General features: G+C 40.8%; 1 long non-coding RNA gene across 1 annotated transcript; it reads left to right on the top strand.

The window, feature by feature from the left end:
* Positions 1 to 2,377: 2,377 nt before the first annotated feature.
* Positions 2,378 to 8,219, top strand: LOC120517253. Its single transcript, XR_005631002.1, has 2 exons — positions 2,378 to 3,012; positions 7,017 to 8,219. It is a non-coding gene; the product is annotated as an uncharacterized LOC120517253 (long non-coding RNA).
* The last annotated feature ends 136 nt before the right edge of the window (positions 8,220 to 8,355 follow it).

The following is an 8,355-nucleotide window of genomic DNA, read 5'->3' as shown; positions in this document are numbered from 1 at the left end:
GGGTTCCTCCTGGTGCACGACAATGCCCAACCTCATGTGGCGAGAGTATGCAGGCAATTCCTGGAGGAAGAAGAAATTGATACCATTGACAGGCCCAAACACTCACTCGCCTGACCTCAATCCAATATAACATCTCTGGGTGGGACATTATGTTTCGGTCCATCAAACACCACCAGGTTGTACCTCAGACTATTCAGGAGCTCAGTGATGCCCTGGTCCAGATATGGGGGGAGATTCCCCAGGACACCATCCGTCATCTCGTTAGGAGTATGCACCCCGACCCCCCACCCCACCAACGATGTGAGGCATGCACACAAACAAGGTGGGTGTGGGGGGCCATAGAAATTACTGAGTACGATTCTGAGTTGCTGCAATGAAATTTTGGCAGAATGGACTAGCCTGCCGCATCATTCTGTCTTTTAGATTTTCGGGGTGTCTTTGAATTCAGCCCCCTGTAGGTTGATAATTTTCATTTCCATCAAACAATGTGCCATCCTTTCGTTCCTAATACATTACCCAGTCCGTATCAGTTGAGATATCCAGCAGGAGTTTTTTCCCCATTGAGATCTGATGTGTTTTCAAAGTGTTCCTTTAATTTTTTTGAACAGTTATATAAATATATACACACACATACATTATATAAAGATATATATATTTTGTATCATCTTATTTAGACCTCTGTGAATAAAACGAACAAAAAAGTGATGGCTTTGGCTATTCTCCCACACAGTGATAAAGAAAGGACCAGCTAAACTTCTAGATGTTAACTTCACAAAGAAGACCAGTAGAACATGTCATCTGACCAGGGGTCCTCAAACTTTTGCACAAAATTATACAGTATACACCAATCAACCAATTTAAGCCACTGACAGGTGAAGTGAATACTGTTGATTATATAGTTACGATGGCACCTGTCAAGGGCCGGGAGATATTAGGCAGCAAGAGAACAGTCTATTCTTGAAGGAGATGTGTTGGAAGCAGGAAATATGGGCAAGCGTAAGACTCTAAGGGCCATACTGCATGTCTATATTACTGGGTCAGAGCATCTCCACAACGGCAGGGTGTGTGGGGTGTTCTAGGTATGCAGTGGTTGGTACCTACTAAATAGAGGTCCAAGAAAGGCAACCAACAAACCAGAGAAAAGGAATGGGCATCCAAGTCTCATGAATGCGAGTGCAGAGCAAAGGCTATCCCATCTGGTGTGATCCAATAGAAGATCTACTGTAGCACAAACTGCTAAAAAACAAAATGCTGGCCCTGAGAGAAAGGTCTTGGAACAAAACATGCATGGCAGATTGCAGCACATAGAGCTGTGTAGCCACAGACCAGTCAGAGAACCCATGCTGACCCCTGTCCACCATCAAAAGAGTCTACAGTGGGTATGTGAGTGTCAAAACTGGACCATGGAGCATTGGAAGAAGATGGCCTGGTGAGATGAATCATCATATTTTCACTTAAGATTGTGTGGCCAGCCAAGTGCATGTGTGGTGTTTACCTTTGGAAGAAATGGCAGCAAAATGCACTATGGGAAGAAGGTTAGCCAGCAGAGGCAGTGCAATGCGGTAGGTAATATTCTGCTGGGAAACCTTAGGTCCTGGTATTAATGATTGTTACTTTGATATGTACCACCTACCTAAAGACTGCTGCACACCACATATACACCCCTTCCTGGCAATGGCATTCTCTTATAGTAATGGTCTCTGTCAGCAGGATAATGCTCCCTGCCACACTGCAAAAATTGTTCAGGAATGGTTTGAGGAACATGACAAAGAGTTCAAGGTGTTGACTTGGCCTCCAAAATCTCCAGATCTCAGTCTGATTGAGCATCTATAAGATCTGCTGGAAAAACAACTCCAATTCATGGAAGGGACCCACCTTGCCACTTACAGAACTCAAATGATATACCACTAATGTTTTGGTTCCTGATACCATAGGACACATTCAGGGGTCTTGAGGAGTCCAAGCCTTGACAGGTCACAGATGTTTTGGCGGCACAAAGGGTACCTACACAATATTTAAGCAGTTGTTTTAATGCTAGGACTGATCAGTGTATAACAACAACATGACATTTTCAAATCTGCTTAATCCAAATATGGGTTGCAAGGTGCAGAATCCACTCCGGGTATTGGCTGGGTACAAGGTAAGTTACAGCCCTAGGCAGGCACCCTCAGCACACCTCAGAGCCCACCCACATTCACTCCGACACTGGGCCAATTTAAAATTACACGGTATTATCAAATCTGCTTATTACAAATTAAACCTTAGGCAGTGTGTATGGCATAGTGGATAAGGCTTTGGGTTCAAATCCTGCTACTTACACTGAGACCTTGAGCAAGTCACTTTAATTGCCTGTTGGAAAAAATGAAACTAAGTGTATCTCAGATGTTGTAAGTTTCCTCAGATAAATACATCAGCTAAATATTAATAAACACTAATAAAAAATTATAGTAACAACCTAACCTGCAGAACTTTGGGGAGACGAGTACACCATAAAAACTCCACACCAACTAGAATGTCTGGTTGTGAAATTCAAGCCTACGATGAATCGATACGTGAGGTGGGAGCAGGACCCTCCGCGTCGCTATGCAACTTTTATAATTGATGGGGAAAGACAATTTAGTGTCTCGCTCAAAATTAAAACAGAAAAAACGAGGTGGAGACCTGATGGAGTTTTTAGACCACACCGCCCCATCGCGGATGCATGCGACTGAAGCACTTGTCACAATTTAGGTCAATAATTGTGGTGGTCCTTGCCAGTGCCCTGCGAGGATCCCATAGTAAATATTAAAGGAAGTCGTCTTCGTCAAATTTCTGCGAGTCCTGTCTGTTGCTTTTCGTTGCCAATAAAGCACATTTTGAAGTCGAGGAAGAAGGGGGAAGCGGTGTCGTTCCGAGCGCACAAACGGCGACTTTGGCAACTGTCTCTTACGCTGAGCGGCGCGCTTCTGTCACATGTGAGGTTGCCAAGGCAGGAGCAGCAGGAGGAGGAAGAGGAGGACGTGTCTTGTGCAGGTAAGGCGAAACCGCGGACAGCGCAGAGTCAGGTACGCGGGGTCCTCCGTGTACATGTCATGTCTTACGGAGAAACTGTGGCAGCTCCGAAATAGACTACCGCTCAATTGAAAACGCACCTAGGAAGGCAGAGTGGACTAGACCGAACCGGACCGACTTAAGTGGATAAAGGGGGTGGGACTGGGCTGGTGGTGGCGAATTCGACGCACATTGATGACGTCGATGCTTGGGGCGCCGACAATCAGTGCATTTCGAAAAGAATATGTTGTTTATAGAAAAAAAAAACCTTAACTTTGCGCACTTAAAATATCACTGAACGCATACTTTTCTCCTGTTGTCATAATGTCTGAATTTATTGAAAAAAAAAATACACATTTGTGAGATGATACAGTATGTGGCCTCGATACGCCATGAACAATACAACTTTGAACTTTGATCATTTTAGTCACTGTTTTACATCCTACTGTAAAAACCGTTATCTTTCATTCCATTGTGGAAGCAGCGTGGTTGGCTTTATTGCATTATTTATTTATATGGTTCGATTCTCGACCTGATCCGCGTTAAGCTTGCCTGTCTTCGCCCCGTGTGTGCACAACTCTCCATATTACAAAGAGTCGCATGTTAAGTGTGTGACCATTCCAGGTGATGGAAGATTCCCAACCAGGGTGGTTTCCTTCTCAGCTTATACTGGTGCATAGTAGCCCCCTAATAGTGGTTTCCCAAGTTAAGTACAGGGGTAGCACAGTAGCTGCGGGTTTTCTTTCCGGCCAGATTCACAAAACAATGGTTCAGTCCTACTTCGAAACCACCTGTGTTATTCAACTTATCGTTATCAGGGCTGCTTTAAGCATTAAGCAAATTAAGTACGTGCTTAGGGCATTAAGGGAAGGGGGTAACCACAAGTATTTTCAATGTCCAGATTTACTATGGAACATATGGTCCAAAACTGCAAATGGAGCGACTGAACCAGGCTCCAAAAAACAGGACTCCCACATTGGATGAACATTTACATACATATATCTATATAGAATAATAAAATAGTAATAATAGAGACTGGCTGGACGCCTTATCTCGAAGTATATAAGCAGATGTGTTTTGAGGATCTGATCAAAGACTTTGCAATTAGAAAAGAGAAAACATTTCAAATATAAATTGGAATTACACAAAAATAAACATTTTCCATTTTACTGCAAGTTTTATTTAAAAAAATAAAATTTTAGTTTTTATTGTTTATATTTTGAATTATATATGGGGCACCAACATCTTTTTAGTGCTTAGGGCCTGTAAAGGTCTTAATCTGGCCCTGCCTGTTATAGTGCTGTTGGTTATCTGGGTGTATCAAAAGTACTCAAATGTTACGTCTCCTTGGGTAAAGGCTTCTTTCAAATTTAAGTAATATTATTAGGTCACTGGAACTGCTGACTTTGGAACATCCATCCATCCATCCATTATCCAACCCACTATATCCCAACTACAGGGTCACAGGGGTCTGCTGGAGCCAATCCCAGCCAACACAGGGTGCAAGGCAGGAAACAAACCCCGGGCAGGGTGCCAGCCCACCACAATTACTTTGGAACATGATATGCACAATTATTGTCCATGAGGAAAACATTCCTGCATTAGATCAATTTCATCTTTTCTTTGCTTTTCATTGATGGCCACTGCAAATCACAATTTTACAGGTAAACATATTCTGTTCAACTGAAACAAGTTGGAATAATGTGAAATTTTAGTATATATTACCATTAGATGTTTACACCATTCACTCAAGTACAGTGTACAAGTTCTATGCAGCCCCCATTTAATGTCCACAGAAGCTAATGTACAGGGGAAATCCTAACGTAAATGCATTTTGAAAATTACACGTTAAAAGCAGCAAATAGACGCTGGCACAATACAACACGTTTGTGATGGCTTATGGGTAAACAAACACGCACAATACAGCACCCTGCAGTTAGTCCAGCTGAAGTCAAGGTCAAATGAAAACAGAAGCTCTGCTAACTTTGGAGTAATGGTTAACACTCCTGCCTCACAGCTTCAAAAAGACTTGGTCCAAAGTCCAGACCAGTCACTGGCTGTGTATTATTTGCATCTTCTTATTAAGGTTGCACAAGGTTTTCTTCAATATTCCAAAAATATGCAAGTTATGTTGTAAGGTAATAAGGAAAAACTTAAAAGTTCCGTTTTGTTAGGTAGAATGCCCAGCAGTGGTTGTCTTTTGGCCTTGGAACTTTATGTCCAGCTAATCTGGAGATTGGTTTTTTATTTATTTATTTTCCTTTTATTGTCCTCCTGGCCATCTGACCTTTGCCCTTGCCTCTACTATAAAGACATATCACAAAGGGCATTCAGTTTTAAACAGGACTTTTCATACTCTATTTTTATAGAGTGCAAGGTAGACCTGACTCATTGGACAAACACACGCATATATGAACTTATCGTTAGTAATGCTAGCTGCTCTTTCCCCTCTTCCTGTCAGTTGTAATCAACATGTCGGAGCAGGAGGTACACAGTAGTGTTGCACAGCGCATTATTATTCAATTTTTGACAAATGAATAAGTCATTCCATCTCAGATTTATTCAAGACTTAAAAATCAGTTTGGAGATGAATGTCTGTCTCAGTCTGGAGTGTATGATTGGGGCAAGTCATTCAGAGGGTGACTATCATCTCTTCAGCCGACTTAAGGAATTTGTAGGAGGGAAGAAATTCAAGTCGGATGATGAGGATATTGATGCTGTGCAAGAATGGGTCAACATGCAGTCAAAATACTTCTTCTCTTGTGGGATTATGAAGCTTCCTGAGCGCTGGAACAAGTGTGTTGAAGTGGCAGGAGACTTTATACAAAAATAGTGTACACATTGTTTGACTGTCTCTCTATTATAATAAAAAAATTCTGGGACAAGACTTTTTCCCAGAGAGATCGCATTAACGCAAACAAATGGAAATTACTACTGGATGAAATAACGGAACAGCAAAAAGAGATTGAATATATAGTGTTCAGATTTAAACTTCAAGTCGGAGACTTGTAGATCATCTAATTCGTGTTGCCAGCAGGGAAAAGTAGTGTTTCTTCTCAATGAAGAGGTGTATCCATGAGAATTAAAAGATTTGTTGTTTGGTGAAAGTGAAATCCACATAATGGGGCAGCAGAGGCACGTAGTGGTTGACGTGCAGCGCAGGCCGGGGGGTGGGCAAGCAAAGTCCCCTAGTATTCAATAAATAAACTCATAAATTCTTGTTTTATATTTGAACAACCCATATATATATTATTCTTATTCATTTTTAATCTTGCCTTATTTTATTTTGCACTTATTTCTTTGATGAGGCACATCTAGTGTATGAAAATTTTCTATAGAAAAAAATTACTGTTGTTATTGACTTTCAACTGGCCCTGTAAAAGTGGCGAGTGGGTGGATATGGGCATTATACAAAGTTATTGTCTGTTATACCTGCATTGTTATCACTCTTTAATTTAATATTGTTCTTTATGTATGCTGCTGCTGGCATATATGAATTTCCCCTTGGGATTAATAAAGTATCTATCTATCTAACACCCTGCAATGGAAAAGTGCCATGTCCAGAGTTGGTTCCTGCCTTATGCCTATAGCAGTGAGGCTTCCACCTTTGACACTAAACTGAATTAAATAGGTTCTATATAGATAGGTAGTATTCTTGTATTTATATCATAAAATGCTTTGATAATGCAAGCTCAATTGAACTGGACTAGTGTAACTAGAGTGACTAGACACCCGCATTGGGTGGAAAAAAAGAATTTGGTTAATCTAGGTATGAGTTAAATGTAGGCATGCATGTTAGTGTGCCTTGCTGTGGATTGACACTTCATTTAGAGGTCATGCATGTTGTATATCTCTGGTGCTGCTCTAAGAGACGTGGGCATCAAAGTCCCTAAACTTTGATAAAATGGATTCAGCAATTAGTAGTTGGACAGGAGTTTAAAGTAAAACCTAAATTGTTAACATTAATGTTTATTCTCCTTACACAGTGAGGAGGCTGACCACGTGCATACCATGAAGGCAGTGGTGGATGCTGTCTGGGCTGTGTGGAGCATAGGGGCTTCCATCTACGATTATGTGCACACCAACGCTATGGAGGAACGAATCCACGCTTTGGAAAATGTCATCACTGTCCACCAGTTTGTCATCGTGGCTCTCACAGCAGCCCTAGTCATCATTGTAACTTACATTATACTAAGGCAGTAGCTCTTCTGCAAGGGGAGGACATGTGCCATTACAGGTACCACTCCAGTTTACCAAAACAACAACTTGAAATATTATAGGTAGACCTTATTTTATAACAGGCCTTGCTATTTTCCAACAATCAGTAAGATTGTTGTCTTTTCCCTGAAAGGACACCATTCAAAGCCATATGACAACAGAAAACGAACCACTGGCTGGCAGAAGAGTACACTTTGTCGACATCGGATCTAATCAACCAATATGATGCTACAAAACAGAAGACCCAAGATTGTGTTTAAAGAGACAGCAATAGAATGGGATCTGGAAACTTTAACAAGAAAACTCATAAATAAAAAAAAAAGAAGTGTGACTTCACACTTACAAAGCTGCTATACAGAGAGGGATGAAGGCCTCGTTGTGATAAGTGCCCTTAGTGACCTCTGAGCGGGCCTTGCAGCTATCCTCTAAACCCCACCAAGTGGAAGATGTAGTGGGGCTTGTAGCAGGTGGTTTCTGTTAAATTCATCCTTCTATAGCAGTCTTATTTCCTAATGTAAATGGTGCAACACTGTAGTTAATAACATTATTTTTAACACTTGAAGATGGGGAAAGCTTTTAGATGTGTCTGTTCTGTTGCCAACCTAATTTATTAATTCAAAATATTTTCATTTCTTTTTTGTAGTTGTTAAAAATGCTATATTTTGTATGAGCAAATAATTTTTTAAGCCAGGCTGCTTATGTGACTTTGTACAATAGGTGATGCTCTGGTCTACCATTTATGACAACTGCTTAACTATTTTTGTTTTCTTCTAAAACAACTTAGGAATCTGATTAAATATACTAATGCTGTTCATTAACCCTGTATGCATTGTTTAATGCATAACATAAGGAAGTGTTCATGAAATCAATGGGTGTGAACTACTTTCTATTTGCACATGATTGGCTCTGCTTATGGTGCTGGGTAGCTAATTCAAAACATTGCTCAGGCAAAAAAGGGTAAAAAAAAAAAAGACAACTGATACAAACAATTATGTTAATAAACCGTTTTCCTCCAACTGCTGTAGTTTCATTTAACATGTAGGGTATAGCTAACCTACATAAGCTTTAAGATGACATACAAGATAGGAGTGATGGTAATCCTAGCCA

This window comes from Polypterus senegalus, chromosome 17 (genome assembly GCF_016835505.1).
Source record: "Polypterus senegalus isolate Bchr_013 chromosome 17, ASM1683550v1, whole genome shotgun sequence".
Classification (NCBI taxonomy): domain Eukaryota; kingdom Metazoa; phylum Chordata; class Cladistia; order Polypteriformes; family Polypteridae; genus Polypterus; species Polypterus senegalus.
The sequence above is the reverse complement of the archived record's forward strand: the minus strand, read 5'-3'. Positions and strand labels throughout refer to the sequence as shown.